The sequence below is a fragment of the Apis cerana genome, linkage group LG3 (assembly GCF_029169275.1).
Source record: "Apis cerana isolate GH-2021 linkage group LG3, AcerK_1.0, whole genome shotgun sequence".
NCBI lineage: Eukaryota > Metazoa > Arthropoda > Insecta > Hymenoptera > Apidae > Apis > Apis cerana.
Window position 1 is genome coordinate 3916427 of NC_083854.1, and position 21063 is coordinate 3937489.

At 40.4% G+C, this 21063-nt stretch overlaps 2 protein-coding genes across 11 annotated transcripts in view; both read right to left on the minus strand.

Annotated features, from left to right (window-relative positions):
• LOC107995718 (uncharacterized) overlaps positions 1 to 21063 on the minus strand; it is a 166591-nt gene that overhangs the window by 123894 nt on the left and 21634 nt on the right. The window contains exons 1-2 of one of the 7 annotated variants that reach the window (XM_062072236.1): positions 12891 to 13032; positions 2371 to 5435 (exon numbers count right to left, since the gene is read on the minus strand). The exons of 3 other annotated variants lie outside the window; for them this stretch is intronic. The gene's annotated coding sequence lies outside the window, so the exon portion shown is untranslated. Of the gene's footprint in view, positions 1 to 2370; positions 9295 to 12890; positions 13033 to 21063 lie in introns of those variants that run through there. 3 more of the 7 variants (XM_062072238.1, XM_062072237.1, XM_062072235.1) reach the window with 3 other exon arrangements.
• The window catches only part of LOC107992549 (ATP-dependent DNA/RNA helicase DHX36), a 75542-nt gene continuing 66767 nt past the window's right edge, over positions 12289 to 21063 (minus strand). For all 4 annotated transcript variants that reach the window (XM_017048483.2, XM_017048484.3, XM_017048482.3 and 1 more), the window contains one exon: positions 12289 to 13349. The gene's annotated coding sequence lies outside the window, so the exon portion shown is untranslated. The remainder of the gene's footprint in view (positions 13350 to 21063) is intronic.

The following is a 21063-nucleotide window of genomic DNA, read 5'->3' on the forward strand; positions in this document are numbered from 1 at the left end:
ATATAAAAATATAAAAATTTCAAAAGTTCAATAAAATAATTCAAAATTCCACGAAACAAAGATTAAAAAAAAATACAATACACTAAATTTATATTTCATTCAATGCAAGCAATTAATCAAACCAAATAATGATTCTAATTCGACCAAACAATTCATTGAACTTTATTTAAACCTCAGAAGAATAAAAAAAAAAAAATTCAATCAAAAATACAATACACTCTTGTGTAACGAAATATTTCATTATATTCACGATCCAACCACTACTTTCTAATTCAACTGGAAATTCCAATTCAATTGCAAATTCAACTCCAAACTCTTGGAAACGAAATAAACTTAAAAAGAGATTCGATTAAAAACACAGCCTAAACTTCAATTTCATTACACAACCCAATCAATGATCACTATCTCCTAATTCAGAGCCCAATCGCCAGCTCTATTCAACTTTCAACCCCAGACGGATACGACGAAATGGAAAACAAATTCGGCTAAAAGAAACCCATCCATTCAATCCCATTACGCAACTCAAACAAATAAACAAACAACCCCTCCGCCCGCTTAATTCAACTCCTATCCACAAACTTTCCCTTTAATTTCAAACGGCAAACGACATAATACGGCTAAACGAAAATCCTCCCCCTCGCGAAATAACCCGCTTCAATTTCATTACGCAATCCCCTCCCCCTTCTCCCGAAAACAATCCCTCATTTGGTCCACGCGAGAGAGAAGAAACAGGGGAACAGCTCTCGATAGTCAACGGACAGAAAATTGGCAAGGACCCTAAATGGGTCAGTTTACGACGAATTTTCACGATTGTTCCGTCGACTGTTCAAGGGCCATTCGCTTTCAAATACGTTCGAGATGCATGATCAATTACATAAAACACGAAAAAGTGAAATTATTATAGTTACGAGCTCTTTGTCTTTCATATTATTTCCTTTTATAAGGAGAAAAAAAATTGAGCAACTAATAATTCTATTTCTTATTCATAATTATACAAAAATTATATTTTTAACTTTGGAATGGAATTAATATCGAATTCAATTTAATTAGCAATGTTTCAAAGGCAAATTTCAATCGTGAAAAGTTGTAAAAGTATTGCTTATTATTAGAGTTTTGATCGATAAAATGGAACTTTGAAAAATGATTTGATAAAAAAAGTTGCTCAAGAATATTGCAAAAGCAATGATAGAAGAAAATAAACGATTTCTCTACTATTGCTCCGATATATTAACGAATTATCATTAGAAAGCTCTTGAATGAGGATTTTTAAAAATGGATTATTTTATATTTTATTCCTAAAATTACAAGCCAACGAATATCAGAATGTAAAAGTGACTTAAATTTATGTCTTTTTTTATTAAAAATGGTAACCTTTACCAATATTTCCACGCACAGTGAACATCGAAAACATTCGATATCGATTGGGAAATTTGCGTGACCATACGCAAGGTAAGAAATCCCATGTATCTTGCCACTGATCTTTTATCTCGACATTATTAATACGAACGATTTCGTATGAAATAACGGTTTTGCCAGTTATCACGTTGTAGATATATAAGAACATTTATTTGACGCATGCACTTAATAACAGAAAAACGATCGGGAAAATAAGAAACGAGAACTGCATAAGAAAAAACGAGAGTTCCACGGACTGACGACGAAAGGTAATTAAAATACAGAGTCGATATCGCGGATAATATTATCGAGCGCATGTAAATTGAAATACGATATCAGTTAACGATACTGTCTGCAACGCCATATGCATTCTCATTACTGCTATATTAAACTTGATTCAATTATACGATACACCGATTGCGCAACTGATCAATGACCGATGCTTGAAAATTAACGATAAGACAATTTTTATTTCGGAATATAAACGAATATTGTTGAATATTAGGAAGTTAACATTAAAATACGTTAAAAACTATATTGGAAATGTAAGTGCGAGTAATCAGACCATAAAAATTAACGAGAGTCTAATAATAATGAGTTGAAGAACCATAATGGAAGTGTAAATTATATTAACGTGAAATATTTAGAAGAAATAATTTGAAATGTAATCTAATCGAAATCTAAAATTAACGACAATCTAACTTTTCAAATGAAATTGTTGGAAAAAATAATTTGAAATGTGACTCGAAATATAAAAATTTAATGAGAGGTTAATTTCGATTTAAAACGAATACAAAGTACACGAACTACAACGTATATCGAAAGTGAATAGGCATAAATCATTTTTATTCGTAATATAAAGTTACAAAATTTAATGTAATGTAATGTATATGCAATGAAATATAAGAAAATATGCAATTAAAATATTAATATAAATATGTAAAAATGTAATAAATTAAATGATATAAAACTTACTTTTACGTAGGAAATCGAAGCGACGCAATAATCGATGTAAACAGAACGACTTGCTACGCACAACTGCCGGAATTCAGCTCTCTCCCACTCCTCGCTTATTATACTTCGAACGTTTAGATACATTTTCCGAATAACTTTAATATGAAATTTAAATCTAATTCTAAATTCCTATTTAATAATTATTACTTAAAAATATGCATTCTTTTCTGCACGTCAAATATTTGGTTTTTATGATTATTATTTTATAACAAACACTAATGAAAAATTTTTTGTATAGGTTAGTTTGTATTTTTTCACTATAATCTATTTCTTTTAATCTACTTGTATAACATTAAACTATTAACAACAAGAATTTATCACCTATAATTCGCAATTAAAGTATTAATACGATAATTAATCGATAATTGAATATAAAAGAAAGAAAGAAAAATTTTAAAACACTTTTCTTATGTACGACAACATGATGGAACATATAACATGGCAAACACTGTAATATTCACATTATCACAATTCATTCATACAATATGACCTCAGCTTCTCGCATTTTCTTGAATCACTTTTCGATTTGTTAACACGACTAAGAAATGAATCGCTCGAGGTTGTAACGCTATCCGATGCACCCTACATATTAACATGTAAATATATGTAAATACAGAAGGTGGGCGCGTCTCAAAAGAGAACAGGATTGCCAACTCCACTTGCTTGGCTGCCATGTTACGTAATTGTTCGTTGCACCGCGGCACCGCTTTCAAATATGAGAAATGTCGAGATGTTTCGTAGTTTTATAACCTATATATATATTATAATCTATAATGAATCGCGAATTTCGTATAATTCCTCAACAACGAAAATCAACAATGCTATGTAATCTTTCAATGGCACGAAACTATCTTGTATCGATTTTGTGTCATCGCGAGATCGTGTATCGATTGCATGAAGTTAGATTATATGAAAAAATATTCGTTTATAATCGAGAACTGATACTGATCAAAAGAAAAGAATTGACGAAAGCATGATTGCAACATGTAATCTTCTATAACTAAGAGAGATAAATTAACTTATGAATTATTAATATGTATCTTGTATGTATGAATTGTTTATTTAAGAATCTCCTATTTAAAATGATTCAATTAAATCTCCTGTTCATCATTGTATTTATATTCAGAATACATTGTGTTATATTTACATTTATCTAATAATAAATTTCAATTTTTGTAATAAATTTTTGGTTAAGAAATGATTCTATTAATAAAATAATATGAAGATTTTATAAAAATTAATCTTCTTTAGACGAAATTAGACAAGAGAATATATTTTCATTAGATCAATTTTAAGCGTAGCAAAGGTGACTATAACCTAAAAAGGACAACTAAAATCATGACAAACGTAATGAGTTTATCTTTACAAGTTGACAAGTTGAAATTGTGAAAAATGATATGAGATTAATGTACATTTGTGTCTACATAAAAAGAAAAATCACTGGCACAACACAAATTATAACAAAATTGTAAATAATCCACATAATACGAACAAACACATTCTTCTTAATCAACAGGTTAACGTTATAAAGAATGTCGCGTCGAAGTGAGGGCGTTTAAGTCGCTTTTTAATTCAAAATTCTTATTTCTAAAAATATTTTTTAATTTCTTTTTAAAAAGTGTGAATATTACAATTTTTAGTATTATAATACTGTATTATATAAATTATGAATTATAATTACAGATTGAATAATATAACATATATTCACACATATATGATAACCTTTACACAACAGAAATAAATTTAAAGTAATATTAATTTTTTTTTATTTATAATATTTTTATGCAATTAAAAGAATCATCAACATAGTTATAAACATAGCAATATATCATATAAATTATTCATCTACATTGACCCATTTACAATATTCTTCAACATTACAGTGGATCACATTATACACATATTTTCTAATCAGATTGATAACTAAAAATGTGGAAATACAGGGTTACGACACATCATGCAACGTCATAAAGCATTATACACATTCCATCCTAATTCATCAAAGATCTGGGAGAAACATAATACATTTCCATTTACATCTTGATAATTAACCTAAATAAAATATCCTACGTTGTAAAGAGTTGCGCTTATTTTTTTCTCTCTTAATTAGCCGTAAAATATACCATATATTTTTTATAAGATCCAAGTTGAGAGTTACAATTTATGAAAATGTCACAGAACATTTCTTTACCATCTACTTCAGCATTAAGAATATTCAAAGAACATTAGTTTGATTTAAAAATAGAATAAGTATACATTTTACTCTAATTATCAGAAGAAAAAAAACTTAATTTTTAGTTGCAAAAAACAATTGAACTCAATTGAAGTATTCCGTGTCGTTTCTAAATATTCTCACTTATCGATTCCTTCTACATTTTTTCACGTAACAAAATTGAAACTTCAATTTTACAAAAATAATTCAATATATATTGTTACACTTATTTTAAGATTAAAAGATTACTTTTTTTCTGAACGAATCAAACACGAAAATAAGCGAATAGAAAAAAAAAAAGAAGAAATAGAAAACCCATTAAAAATTGAATATAAAATAAATATCTCGATTTATAAGATTAATTCAAATAAGACAAAACATTACACGATTTTTAATATAATCGAAAAGATTTTAATTTATGAAGAAAACTCGAATCGTATCGTATTTTTTAAAATAAATTCAAAAATCGATTCTAATTCTGAATCTGCGTGCAACACTACCGGCAATACGATAATTTACCAAAAAAAACAGTACTGGATGACCGCAACAATGTGGTTAACCCAGTAAAAAAAAAAAAGAAAAAAATTAGCCAAAATGTCGACTGCGGTCAGTCGTCTCTTTGAGAGTACAACAACCGGCGCACCCTCGAGGAACTACCACTCCCACGGTCTCTGATTATCATTTAACCCGTTTCAATATGTCGGTATTTCTGCCTCTTAACGTGCCTGGAATTCTTGGAAAGTTGCTGCCGGTGAACGTCAATCTTCGTAATCGAGTTTCTCCGTAGTTGTCGCAGGATCGATGATCGACGTCGCTAAGAAAAGAACGGAACGATTGTTGTTTTTGTAGAACTTTTCGAGAGAGTATCTTAAAGAATGCGTTTCATTATAATCTTTCTTAAAAAATATATATATAAAAAGAGAGACAGATCGTTCAACTCGATCGTACTTATCCTATTCATCGATCCTTGTCCAACAAACTCTTTCCAAATTCGATTCATCATTCCCCGTGGAAATTAATTAATCAATTAAACTTCAAGAAACAGAAGAAGAAAACTTCGAAAAATCGAGCATCTCGGGGAGAGAGATGCTGCATCGTTCAACGCTCCCACCACCACTCCCCCCCTTAACCCGACACGATTTTGCAGACGGTCCAGCACTGACCTACGGTTTTTCCAGAGACGCCAGACGGGGATGCGCCCCTCCTCTCCTCCCACCCCTACCAGACGGATGCAGACGCGGTTGCCGCAACCGTGGAAAGAAGAAAAGAGAGCAGAGAGTTTATATAGCAGAGGACGGGGCAGAGGGCCGAGGAGTCGGGCAAACGCTATAGACGTCGGGACGCTATCCGGTCGATACAGGGAACCGGCAGACTAGGAAGTAAACCCGGGCATCAACCTCTCCCTCTCTCCCTCCCTCTGCCTGCCTGCTACCGCCACCCTTCCCCCTCCTCCTCCTCCTCCCCCGCAACAACCTCCGCGCCGGGAGGAACCCCCCTCGATCTCTCGAATTCGCTCTCGTCGTCGCTGCGGGTGCAATGACCTCGCCCCGCCAGAAATTTGGATCTGGAGCGAGGCGGCTGCGAGGCCGGCCGCAACCTGTGCCGTGCATTTCGTAATTATCGACGCCGCCGGGGTCGGGGTTCGCGGGGGAGGGGGCGCGAAAGGGGTGGAGCCATCGTTTCCCAGACCTGTCTCGCGAACATCTTTCGCGATATTAAACAAGTGGTGTATTGACTTTCGCTGTTCAGGTGACTTCTCTGCTGGGTGAAGGCGGGGCCCTTCGAGAAAGGGCGAGGATCGTGGGATTTTAATTTTGGACATTAAAAAAGATAAGGAGGATTTTTATCCAAATGAAGCAATCGTCGTTATTCCAAGGCCTCCATTTCCCTTACGAGTTACAAGTAATATCCTCTGAAAATGATATGGAGAGCTTCAAAAGCTGGAAAGCTTCTTCCTCGCTAAAGGAGGATAAGGCTTCTCCCGATATAGTTTGAGAAACGGGTCAAACTGTTCCCTTCGAGAGTGGACTTTCGATCCTTCGATGAAGTAACGACGCCTCGATTGAATTATTGCATATGCAAGAGCAAGGCTGTGTCCTTTTGCCATCTCGCCCGATGCACAGGGCCAAAATTTCCACGTTTGCTGGAAATTTCGGCCGAGGAGTTTGTCGGATATTGAGAAGTTTCGCTCGGGCAAAGTTGCCGCGAGAGCTGATCGTAGAGGAAGTGAGAAGTTTCTTGTGCGGAGAAGGTTTGACTTGGTTTAATGACGCCGAGTATTTGCCGGGTTAATTGCAACGCACGAAAGTGTTCTATGGAGAGGCACGGACATTGTCTTTGCGGGAAATGCAAATTTTGCTTTTGGGGATAGCATGAGATTGCTTATGGAAGATAAGTGTTATAATTGATATAGCGAGGAAGATATTGTATGTTCTCGAGGTCAATCGTACGATAATTGTACGAATTGTGAGAGAGATTGAGAGATTTGTATTATCCCAAATTTCTCGAGAAAATTTTAAATTTATAGAAAGAAGAATCAGGATTTTTCCCTGTCACGAGAGAAGGCATTAGATTCGAACGAACGAGTTACTGACCTTAAATAACATCTCGTGCGGTTTTTATTTATGCACAAGCGAGTTCATGCACCGAGCAAAATTTAATGCGATACGACAGTCTGGCGAGGAAAGAAGAAAGGATCTGTGCCAAGGTAATCGAAATGGAATGCCACCCGTCTGATCCTTTTCTTTTCTTTTCTTTCCTTTTTCCTTTTCCCATCTATTTCTTTCCTACGCTCCTAGTTTCGAAGCGAAATCATACATCTTGGAAAGTTTTTCAGTTACCATTTAAATTCCGATTTTCTTCCCATCCCTTCTTCCAAAAATATTTACAATCCGACCAAGTTTCGATCGATCTAGCTATCGAGAAAAATTACATATTCGTGGTTAAGAGGCGATGCCACTCTTCCTTCGATCAAAATTTTCGAAAGATTAGTCCTCCCCATAAAATACTGAAAATAGCGGAAACGTGCTCGATCGATTTCGTGTCTCGCCACGTAGACAGGAGGCAAGCGGATCAAGCGAGCAATTATCTCTGGCAGAGACGTATCCGCGAGGCGAGACGCGACAAAGGTCGCCGCTGGCAGCAAACGTTTCACAGCCTCCTGACATTTCCAGCTTTGGAAAGTCTGGGAATTCGCGGCTCGAATACGTGCACTGTGGCCAATTCAACCGAATCGAAAGGGATCGACCTAGTAAAGTATATCCGGATTTGAAAAATCTTGACCCAACTTGGGTTTGTTCAACGATTATTATAGGAGAAGAGGGGATAAAAATTGGATAAAATAATGAGACTTTGACATTTTTTTTTATCTACAATAGTTGAAAAAAAAGAGTGAGTTTGACACGTAAAAATATCTTGTAATCATTACACCTTCGATTTCAACAAACTTATGATAAAATTAATAAAATTCGAATATAATAAGAAAATCTTCGAAATCTCTCGGCGAAATATTCTCCGATTCCCTACTTTCTCAAAGATCACACCGCACAATTAAACCGTTCAATTTTCTCTCTAATATCAAATATTCAAAACCGTATAAAAGAGAGAGAAAAGAAAAATTCGATTCGATTAATAGCGGTAGGCGTTTCAAAACGTTTAATCTGACACCGACGATCGAGAAATTAATTAATAAGCGGAGGAAAAAATGGCGAATAGATTTCATCCACGATTCGACTTTTTTTTTGCCACAACCGAGTAAGAGAGAAACCAGTCGCGAAGGCAAATCTCATCGGGGAGGGAGGGAAAGAGAGAAATCGTTTATCTGGTCAAAAATATCTAGCACGTCTCCATCGCGGTAAGCTAATCGCTCTTCTGACGCGCAGCAGCGCCATTAAACCAACACGTACCCGGCATGTCGCGCGGATTTTTGCTGGCACAAATTTCCCCGATGCTCGTGTAATCAGCAAAAGCTGGAAAACATCTCTTTCTCTTTCACACGTGCCCCTCTATATATATATATTATGCTAGCCGCCGCCGCGTGTATCTTTTTTTTTTATTCACATAAATTTCACGCTGTCTGAGCGATTCGAGCGCGATAGGAGTGTTGCTCGAGCCGGCACTTGCAACCTATAATTTACAGGTTAGTCGGAAGAAAGGGGGAAAAAATCAAGGGGATCTTAATCGATTTACGGGGTATATTCTCCTCTTATTAAAATATCACTTGACCAATTTACCCCCGACTCGATATCGTTGGAATATTTTTTTCTCTTCCCCTCTCTCGCTCCCTTTCTTCGATTTATCTTCGATCGATCTTCAATATTGGAACGATTCACGATTTCTTTTAATTCGATTCGATGAAAATATAACGTTTTGTGTCTTTAATCAGTATGACTGGTGGAATTATCGATGAACAATTGAAACAAATCTTCTTGTTACATTATTGATTTTCGTTCTCGAACGTGTATTATTATTTCCCTTCTCTTCTTCTCTCGAATCGAACGAATCGTTTCTATGATCGATGATCAACGCGCTCGTTTAATCACGAATGCAATTCCAATCCGAGTCATCGATCGACGGAACGAACACGCGTGTTGCACCTTGGATCCCGATGGTATAACGAGCGAGAGCGTCCATTATGGAAATGCTTGATTTTTTATTCGTTCAAGCATTGACGTTTTTTTCTTTTTTTCTTTTTAATTAAACGCGCTACGCGTTGAAAACGAAGATGGATATTCTCAGGTTTTCCACGAAATTTGCACGTAAACTCTCGAGCATTCGTTCAATTTAATTTCGTAAAAAAATTTATTGGATGATTAAAGCCTCGAGTATCGAATAACGGTAATCGATACAGTTGGAGATTTCGAGAGTGTAATAAACTTCAATTTGTACGTTCTTGTTAAATCGCATCGCGTTAATATAACTGATGAAATCGATGAGAGGAGAAGGAAAGAGAAGATCCCTTGAACGATTGGTTGAAAAGGAAAATACCTCGAAGATTTTCAACGCGAGCGATGACAATATCCTATTCGTTCCTACACATTACACTACGGTCGTTCCACTCGCAGCTGTGCAAACACATCATTCACCCCTCGACACGTACTTTGCAAAAATTTTTTTTTGTCCCCGCAAGGGACAAGGGTTTCGTCATTTCACGAAAGTATTCAACTCAGACGACGAGGGATATAATAATTATCTCGAATAAACTCAATCAACTTCCCCTCTTTCGTACAACAATCCTTTCTGAATCAATACTGCGCGCTGCAATATCTCGAAACATCGTCTCAACCAATCGAAAATCGTTGTCGAAAAGACGCAGCGCTGCCAATTCATCGCGATTAGATACATGAAAGGTGGTTATGTATCGGCGGTTTTGTATCGCGTGTTACGTTTCACCGCAAATAGTGGCGGAGAAGTTCGACCCCCTCCGTATCTCTCTCTCTCTCTCTCTCCCTCTCTGCGTGCGTGTGTGCGTGCGTCCGTCCCGCGAATGGAAAAGGCCGCGAATAAAATTCCGACCGCGAAGAAAAGTGGGACGCGCGTGTGCCGGCCGCAGAAACTGCACATTTGCATCTCTGAATAACCATACGTCACCAGCCGCGAGTAATAATCGCCCGGCTCGTGAGATTTCACCCGATCTGTGCGCGAGAATCTCTCTCTCTCTCTCTCTCGAATAGATTCTTCGGGATAAGAGATAAGATCTCTCGACAAAATGGAAGAAGAAATGGAAGAAGAAGAGGTAATTATTCAACGACGAAACGTTGTACGCGTTTGTTTCAACGTTTACACCGTATTTAATTAACCTGGAATCGGGGAGTGAATGAAATAATTATTGAGAGGATCTCCGTTGATGTTATTATATATTATATGAGTATAAGGTTTGTATTTAAGTTGGTGTTATTATTCGTTGCGTACGGTGAAGGGGATTGGATCTTTACTTGTTTCTTGTCGAAGAAACTCTCTTAGGAGGAATAAAGATAGCGGATCTCGCTGTATCGGCAAATTGATTTTCAATATGAATTTATTGTCCGTGTATAAAAATTCTAAATCTATGAAACAATAAACCCCACTTTCTCCCAACTGAAAACCTCGACTCTCCGATTTAAATCATACGTCTCGACTTTCTCCGCTGCATAACAATCTCTGCAATCTGTAAACAATCTAATTCCACTTGTCTATAAATATTTACATCTCTCTCTCTTTCTCGTTTCACGAAATAATAATGAAGATACGAAGAACGAAACGCCGAAATTACGTAATTTCAATTCGATCATCTCGCACTCTTATTCCCCTCCAAATTAACGCAAAATTTCTATCCACGCGGTTAAATTTAACGAACCGAATCCAATTTCGTCCTCTTTCACTTCCCTTTCCTTTTTTTTCTTTCGTTTGAATTCTCTCGAGTCCGAATCACCGGGAGAAGAAAAAAAAGAAAAAAAGGATCTCCTCCCGTCCGAGTCGAGCTTTCACTCGATCGTCTCGTTCGCCGAGGAAAGCCGCTATTCCGCGAGCGTTATCGCGCGTGAGACGGGCGTGAGAGGCGGCGGAATGACATAAAGGGGCGCGGTGTGGGTGTAGACGATTCTATCTAAGTCCGAGGGCAATGCACCGAGGCAATGCACGGGAGACTCGAGTCGCTTTAGCTCCCTCCAAGAGAATCCAAATTCACCTGCGCTCCAAACTCGACGAGACGAATTTTTCTTCGAATTCGTGAAAATGGGACTGGATCGCTTCGTTTGTTTTCAATCTTCTTAGGTAAAATTTTAGAATTAGAAAAATTGCTCCCCCCCCCCCTCAAAAATATATATTTATACGAAAAGAACTGGGCAGTTTTTCTATTCCGTGTGCGAAGAATTTCGAAGGAATTTGGAGGGATGCGAGTTCGAGGAAATGGTAGAGGCGCGTTAACGTTTTAAAGGAGAAAGTGACAGCTGAGTCGAACGCCGAAGGAATCAGCTGTCACGCGCGTCACTCATCGAGCGATCGACTTGGTTAGATGCTGAGAAACCGGGAGAAAAATCTCTTTTCCTCCCACGTCGAGTTTAATCTACGATTTCGATCATTTAACTACCTTTCATTATCGCCGTGGAATATCAAACATTTGCGTGTTAAGAACGTCGAGGAATTGTTTTTACATGCCAATTATCGCCACGAATATCTTCGGGAAATTAAATTGATAGCATTTGGTATCGAGAAACTCGATAAAAGAAAGGGGCAATTTTATCGAAACTTTTAAGATAAAAACCCTATTTCCTTCTTCTCTTCTTCGTAAGAAAGCGACAAGAAAAAAAAATGAAAAATCGTAAGAGAAGGAAGGGTTCGAAGGAAGGCTTCGCCGATATTAATTTTGTCGATCTTAATTGACCCGGATGCGCCCCTGCTCGAGTGATCGGCTGCATTCGTCGGTGGTCGCGTTACACGGGCCACCGACATCGATCATCCGTGGCAGTGACATATGTTTCGTGCAGCTTTCCGCCTTGGATCGACTGTAATTGGGAACGACTTCCGTCATAGATACACGTTGCCTAAATACTTTTATCCTACACCAACCGAGACCGAGTATCTCGAGATTTGAACCTTTCTCACGTTATATCTTCTTTTTCTTCTCTTTCATTACGAAAAATCGTGAATCGAAAACTATACTCTTCTTCTATATATTCAATATTTTCAACTTTTTCTTTGGATTAAAGTTAAAGATCGTTTCCAACGAGGAAATTACGAGGTCGAGCTGAACAGAGAGCTCGAGGGGAGAGGGATTTTTTCGCGATCCGAGTTTTATCGGTTTATAACACAATGAACGATTTATTCGACTTTCATCCACGGTATGCGGCAAATATCGAAGCGTGTATACTCCTGCAGATAAGAGTTTTGCACGAGCGGCGAGCGGTACGAGTGTCGGGGAGTGTCGGTCGCAGATTTTTCTATCCTTCGCCACATGATTGCGTCATGATTTACGAACTTTTTCCGGGCAAAGGAATCCGATCGATAAATGGACGATTTGTTTGGTCGTCGATAACACGACGAGTTCTTTCTTCTATTCTCGATACGATAACCGATAACGACTCGATAACATTTCACAACGATCATTTATCCGACTACTTCTATTGATTTTATTATTAACGATAAAGATTAAAGAATAATTTTGACGAGGATGGTGTAAAAATATTCCAACTATAAATTCGAAGCCTCCCCACTTGACACGATCGAACGTTTAACAAAGGGAGCGAGATTGATAAATTGATCGAAATATTTTTCGAAACTTTTCCTCCCCTACCATCTTCTCACGACACGCGTTTTAACACAAGGGACAATCCACTCCAACGTCCACCTGGCACTGCTGAGGGCCTCGTTATCTCCAACATGGCGGCCGGCCACTCGATCGAAATAGGACGCAGCCGCCGATTTCCTTCTCCGTTGACAGACAGGGATCCTTTGGATCGAGCACGATAACCTTCCTTCTGCCTATTCGACGTATCCCTCGATACTCGAGAGCTCTCGATCCTCCCAGGCTTGGAATTGGCGAGATCTCCTCCCTGCGAACGTGATCCCTTCCTCCACGTTTCGGAATACATCGTGCGGATACCGTTTTGAATATGTGCACGAAAGATATTCTAGATCGTCGTCTAAATTAAAGGAACAAATCTTTTCTTTTCTTTTTTCTTTTTTTTTTTCAGCTTGTTACTTCAAATTTTCTTGGTTTCTTCAATTTGATTGGAAAGTAAATGTATAATACCTGTGTAAAATGTTGAACGATGAGACGAGTTCAGTCGGATAGGATGGTAACGCGTTCTTACCTGGAACAGAGAGGAGGATCGTGGAATTAGAAAAACACGGGGAAAATAATTGGAATCGAAGGTAGAATGGCGAACGATCTTTCGACGTTTCACGAGTATTCGATATCGTTATCATCTTAAGGAGAAAAAAGAAATCTATCCCATTTACTTTACGACAGGTCAAATCGATCTTGGCCCCGAACCTCTGCGCAAACCCACCTGCGAAAACGATCCTAACCACACAAAAGAGGGTCGACCACCTTTAAATCATCGCTTCTACAAAACGATGATGATGATGATGATGATGATGATCCCGTCCATCACCACAGACCGCAAAATCTACTCATTAGGATCACTTCATCGGCTGCAGGTAGGCCTATGATTCCGAAAGGAGGAGGGAAAATGTAGACGCAAAATAGAAGAGAAGAGAGAGGATCTTCTGGAAGCCACAGCCCGTACAACGATATTTCAAATATTTCAAATATTCATATCAAAGTCCAAATAACTATCTTACACTTGCCATTTCGAATTTCGCTTGATCATCACGTTATCTCGAGTTTAATTAAAAAAAAAATAATAATTTTCCTCCGCGCCAGAAAGAGAATATCTCGGGTGGAAGAGGAGTGGTTGGCCACCCCTGGCCTGGATACCGCGACGTGTTGTTCACCTCCGTGTGAAAGTACTCGGCGGCACACGCTTCCACCATCTCCTTCTTCCTCCTCCTCCTCCTCCTCCTCTCCTCTCTCCCCTTGTTTCGCTCTTTTTGCCCGCCCTCCCCCTTCTATTTTTCCTCCTCCACGCTCGTGCTTTCGTTTTTTTTCCTTTTTTGACAGCTTAGAATTCGACAGACTCAATTTTTCTACTTGGAAAATTATTCTTCGAGTATATATATATATAGATAATTGTCAGCTGTTTCTTTAATTCCTTCTCTTCCTAATGATAAATGCATTAAAAATTTTAATACAGTTTGGGGAGGAGAGGAGGAGGAGGCGCGACGCGGAAGAGTTCGATGCGACAGATTCTTATTCCTCGGCAAGAGAGAGAAATTTTCCACGGAGAAATCTATGAAACAGCTGAAGGTTGAACGCATCATAAACGTGACACTGGGAGCACGTGCACGCTCGGCAGCGTGAACCCGCGCCGGCCAATCTCCTCCGGACAAAACCGAGAGAGAGAGAGGCGAGAGGTGAAAAACCTACTACCGCGGAGAAAGGAGAGAATCGATTATCAACCCGCCAATCCGAGTTGAACGACCGTCGAGAAATCGCCACGCTCCCCCGAACTGCCTCCGTCGACTTCAAATCCAAAAAAAGTCCCTCCTAAAGAAAAGAAAAACTTACAACTCAAAAAGGGATCCATCATCCGTCGATAATCTTATTACAATATCAGAAAGAAAAAAGAAAGAGGGAAAGAAAGATTCAGCATCTCTGGCGAGAAACACGAGGAGCGCCCGCTCTCTCGCGCGACGTAGGCCGAAAGGACCGGCGCGGATAGGAGCGGGCTTGATGTACCGTTACGAGGCAGAATGGCGGGTTGTTAGTGTGGCAGTGTGTTAGCCGGGCAGGATCACGTAGGTAGGTAGGTAGGTAGGTTGCCGGGTAGCCTCTCCCCGGGCGGAGGTGTAGGTGTATGAACGTGAGCGCGTACACGAGGTGAGCCGCGACGGACGAGGAAGAGAGGTGCCGCCGTTGCACACCTTCTCGACATCTTCTACCGCGGTCCTCCTTCCTTGGCTAGGACGAGCAGCTGTGCTCGTAGGTAGCCGGGGGAACCTGTCCCTACAAATCTTTATAACCGCTACTACCGCCGTCACCCGCCCCCTCCTCCTCCTCCACCAGGCGACCGGTGTCCGCAATATATCAGAGGCGAGGAGAGAAAGAGAGAGAGACCTCTTCTTCCTAGGTCCTACCGCTACGTTACGATATTACAACCGATACGGGGAGGATAGTGGTTCCGGGCTCGTCTCCCGGAGTCTTCAGTCTTCTCTCCTCCCCCGCTTCGTCGATTTATAATACCCGCGCGGTTCCTTCCTCCGCAGGGTATTCGTCCCTCTCCCCTCCTTCTCTGGGAAAGAGTTAACCTTTCTCGTAGCCGAGATCGAATTTCGACGGAATTGGGACGATTCTTGGGACGCTGTTGAATATGTATCTTCTTTCGGAAGAGGGATTATTATTTTAAGTTAAGGGGTTATTGTTTATTGGGGCGAGATTTTGGAATTTGTATCGTTTGAGGTTTTATTATAGGAGGTTTTTCTATTCGAACGGAGCGGGTATCGCAGGCTGTGCGATAAAGTGGGTCAGGCGTGTTCCAACGCGCGGTGGAATGTCAAAAATCAGCATTTGCAATTCGAGCGCGACCGTTACTTCTCTCCGATTCATTAAATTACGCGCAATCTCCTCTCTACACTCGGCTGATTGCTACAATCTCGCGAGACTTCCGCGTCCGCTGAGGATACGAATGTGATACTCGATGGTTAACTTTCCTCCTGGATGCAATTAAACCGATCGTTTTGGTTAAAAAGTCGACGGGATTCGTCCATTTAAACGAGACATTTCCGAATTGTTTATTTCGATTCTACTTTTGTTCGAAACGAGCACGTAGCCAAACTTGTACACGGAGCCGAACGACAGTTACTGGGCTCAACCGAGTGTAAAATTGTTATTACTTGATAAATTACAGCGGCGACACCGCCGAGTCGAGCGCGGTGAATAACCGGCTTCGTGAACTCCGCGACAGCCTTAACATCGTTCCAACCCGTTACCTTCGACGAAACCACTTTCACCCTTCCAGGCGCCCCCTTTAACCGCTTCTTTAACCGGATCGAGACAAATTTCTGCGTAATTTTTAAACAAAACTTCCCAGATATAGAAAGGAAGAAATGAATAAACGAAAAAAGAAGAAACTGGCACGAGTTGTAAATTGAGAAAGAACGGTCTCTCGTTTCTAGAAATGCGTTAGAAAAAAAGAAGAATTAACGGAAAATTAAAAACTCACACGGGACAAATACACGCACGCACACACACACATATATATATATATAAATTCCAAAGAGATCACGCGATGGGAAAGGAGCGTGAGCACTCTCTTGCAAACGGTCTTGCAAGGGTCAAAAGGCTAAACCCGCGCGCGCGTGTACCATAAACACGAATCGGCCAATCGCTGTTTTATCCTTGCCGCTTCCTCGATACGCCGCGACAGATACGGGGAATGAGAATAAACGAGTCGCGAAAGTGACACATGCCGTGGCGGTGTTATACCGGCCAAAGTTAAAAGACAATTAATCTGAATAACTCAGCCTAGACCCGGCTCCGTTGTCCCACATTTCGCTACGCAACTACGACGCGCGAAACGCCTCCGCTCGCTGTTCCCAGAATTCGCTTCCAACTTGGCTAGATTAGATGTTTTAACGGTTTAAGTTTCAATTTTCCACCACTCGGATCGCTTTCGAATTTTCAAAAAAGTTTTTCTCTCGAATCGAATTTTACGAAATCGTTTCGTGTGACGCGGAAGTGTTTCTCTCTCTCTCTCTCTCTCTCTTTATGTTCTTCGAAAGAGAGGCTCGCGTTGTCATCGATATATAAATAAGCGACGTGTTTATCGATCGGGATAAATCGTAGCTCGGTTTTCTTTCTCGCCATTGTTTCGCGCCGATTCGATGAGATAAGTGTTAATGGCCAATGGGGACCAATGGGGGGATCGGTTTTAATATCATCGGTTGCGAAACGGTTGGCGTTGATTGACGGCGGATTCTTCATTTCTCTTTAAACACACGGTACGACGAGATCTTAACGAGAGTTTCATTTAAAGTTCAATAATAAAATTTCATTATTCCTTTCCTTTCCCTTCGTTCTCTGTTTGCTTTTCATTAGGATCTTCATTTACGATGAGGATGAGACAAAATTAGAGAGGAAAAATCTCTCACGAGTTCGCGATCAAAAGGTGATAGGTATAACTTTCACTTTCTTTGTTTGCGCGGATTAATTGTAATTATTTGATTGTTTCAAAACATTGGAAAGTGTTTGATCAAGGATCGGGTGGGGAAAAATTTCTTTCCTTCTTCCTTTTTTTTCTCCTTTTTTTTTTTGGAAATCCTTCTCGAGAGGAATATATCATTGCACGCGCATTTTCTCCGCGAATCAATAATTGCTCGACAAATATCCCGACCACCGTGTCGTCCGTGTATTTTCTCCGTTGTTTAAACGTTGAAACCCGCCAACTTTCGTTACTCAACTCCGAAGAATATCCGGCACCTTCAAAAATTCGACTGATTCTTCGATCCTTCAAACACTCTCTCTTAAAAATTTTCCACCCGATGAGATAACCGATTCTAGATTTTTCCAACATCAATTTCAAATCGTTCCATTTGAAGTTACGTTTAATTAGAGACGAAGAAGACGAAGAAGACGAAGTTGTGACGAAAAAGGAGAACACTTTTTGGAAGGAAATTCGCGGGCCGAATCTATGCCGAAAATCATGGTGGATGTCGAACCACGAGCGGCCAGGCTAATTTTAGAGGCATGTTTCAGGATCGATTCGACCAGGCAATTTATTCCTTTCACGCAGCCGGCCAACGCGGAGAAAACAATAGTGAACGTGCGCGCGCGCTATCGTAAATAGCGACGCGTGATTTGCATAAGCCGGCGTGTTCACGATTCACGAGGATCCAGCCCGAGGTTTGCCAATTTGTGCTGGCCCGATTCCGGGATGATGGATCCATCCCCTTTAACTTTTCTCCACGTTCGTTAGGCTGCTCGTTTCCCGCGTTACATTTCATTGGTGAAATCGTTGATTCAAACATCGAGCAAGAATGATCAAAATATTTCTAATCGATCCATTCCTTTAACCTCGTAACACGTTTACACCCCACGAGTTCAATTACAATCTCTAATCCCCCCATTGCCAACATCCAACGCTAACAACCTCGATAAATTAATTAACAAAATACCAATTGACCCAAATATCCAACCTCGTGCGCCGAGCAAAAACAACTACTACCTATCCTGCGAGAAAGCCACACATTGTTGCGTGTTATTGCGAGTGATCATTTAATCGCACAATTGAACAAAAATAATTCTGCAACCGGAACATCGTTTTAAAAAAGAAAAGCAATGGAAATATAAAAATACGTGTATATAATATATATATATAAAGAAACGAAGAGTCAGATCGGCTGTCATTAATCGGCCTCCTCGTTTTAGAGACTTAGCCAACGATGAAAGGCCGCCTCTGTAATTCCGTCGCCGTTTTCATGGCGATCCACGTCGGCTGTGTCATCATTGCATAATAACGTTTCAGTCAGAGACACGGTTCGACATCGTGGATGGAACGTCATAAAATAATAGCTCAGCCTTTTACGAGTTTCCACCGATCCTCTCTCCCTCTCCTCCCTCTCCTTCTCTCTCTCTCTTTCGCTCCGTCACCACAAGTGGTTTCTTGGAAAACCGGTGGTATTCGACGATTACGATCGATCGTTCCTCGATCACGATACCTCGGGAATAATGGATGAGGAGACGACAGATTTGCATTAATTTAATTGTCGAGTGAATTAACGCGTCGCCTTCGATCGGCCGATTTTTTCGTAGGGCGGTGTGGTGGAGGGAAGAGGAGATAAAGACGGGTGGTTTCGTATCGTATGACGCTCGTTTTCGGCCGCGGTTGAATACAAATTTTGAAATTTTCGCCAACAACTCATCCCCTCCTCCCGTTGATAATACGTATTAGGAATACGTGAGCCGGTACACACCATCGGCGAAATGTGTCATTTCACTTTCTTCCCAGCCTGAATTTGATAAGGATTAATAAGCGGATGCGTAGACGCATACAAGAATCTCAAGTATCTTTTTCTTTTAGATCGAGATTATGCGTGGTTATAACGTGGTATTTCTAGCAGGATTTTGAGCGAGATTTTTAGATATTCGAAGATAATTCTTTTACTTTCCAAGATCTTTGTCCCCGTTGTTAAGTGGCGTTAATAAGCGCAATAAATAAAGAAATTGTCGCGCGATATTCCCCGAATATTCCGAGCCGCGTAACTCGATACCCGTTTCCAAAAACACAATCCAACAAAATCCCAACTATTTCCATTAAAAGGAACCGTTCTGAACGAATCCACGAATTCCAACTTGTATAAATAAAACAAATAAATGAGAGAGGGAGAGAGAGGGAGAGAGAATAAAGAAAAAAATGAAAAAAGGAGACAGATAAAAAATTCACATAAGGTTGGACATTTTTATACGGTCTTAAAATCTAAGATCGTCTAAGGGGTGAAGAAAAAAAAAAAAGAAATGGAGACACGGTTGTAAAACGCGGCTAGTCGATCGCTAGCACAGTGTTTCCCAACTTGTGACCCCTCCCTTCAACGGGGGCAGAGGTCACAAAGCTTCAAAGAGGATATCTATACAATTATTCTCGAAATAAATTTGCATCGCGCGAATAGGTTCTAACATTCTCCTCTTACACCATAAATAAACTATTACACTTAACAACACTCGACCAATATTCCATCCAATAATCTTACTCTCTTCCTACACTCACGTATACATATGCATAAAGAGAAAAATAAAATACTACATTTACCTCGCCCTATTAAAAAAAGAAAAAACTCACAAGCTTACTATTCCAGCCTGGTATAAAATAAGGTCACGTCTGAAAAAAACGTTGCGAAACACTGGGCCAACAGGACGCGTATAAATGGTGGCCGTAAAAAAAGAAGAAAAGGAGGAAAGAGAAAGAGAGAAACAAGAAAGGGAGAAAGGTCGAAGCCACCCCGCGAGAAGTCGCGCGATAAACTCGATAAAGCGGGGACAGATCGAATCTAGCGCTGCCTGTTTCAACTGCGGCGCACGACACGCACACACGTACGCGGTTGGCGAACGAGGTTGGCCAACGTAAAAAGCCGTAACCGAGATAAAGGCCGCGAACACGAGAATCGCGGCGCGTGGGCGGCGGAATCGATCGGACTAGTCCGCTTGGCTAGTCGGCTCGCGCGCCTCGTGGACCGGAGCCAAAATGCTGGGCCGAGGTTCTTGTTCCCGGCCAAACGGCCGACCTAAACAACGCTTAGTGTCAATACCGTGGCCACGACGAAGCCCACACATGACGATTTCGCGCGGGAGAGAGGGGGAGGGGGAGGAAGGGGGCGCGTGCGATTCTTTTTCGACAATGGCCACCAACGCTCCTCCTCTCGAGGAATCTCAGGGGGTGGCGAAATTTGTTTCTTCCTTCGTGTGGATGGTGTTTGAGTTGAAGGGAGGAATTCAGGCTTTAAGAACCAAAGGAAGAACGAAGACTTCTCGTTCTTAAGCGGCTCGAATTGTCCCGGAACAAGGGTAGTACTACATCGTCTATTCTGTACACGGAGACTCTTATTGTTCGGCCAAGGAACGAAAGAGGAGAGGCGAGAGAAGAATCGAGCCTGGGTTAAATTTAAACAATCCACTCTCTCGTTTGGTGGACAGCAGGGAGAGGAAAAAAAGAAAAAGAAACGAAGAGGAGGCAACCGCGCGAAAGCCGGTCGGCCAATTTCCAATCTTTCCCGGCCACCTAAATGACCGCCCTTCGGATTAATCTCGGAAGAGGAAAGGAAAATCCTCTCCCGACATCGTCAAAAGATCCTCTCTCTCCCACAGGACACTTGACAAATCTGCCTCGGGAGAGGCAGAATTACGAAACCCA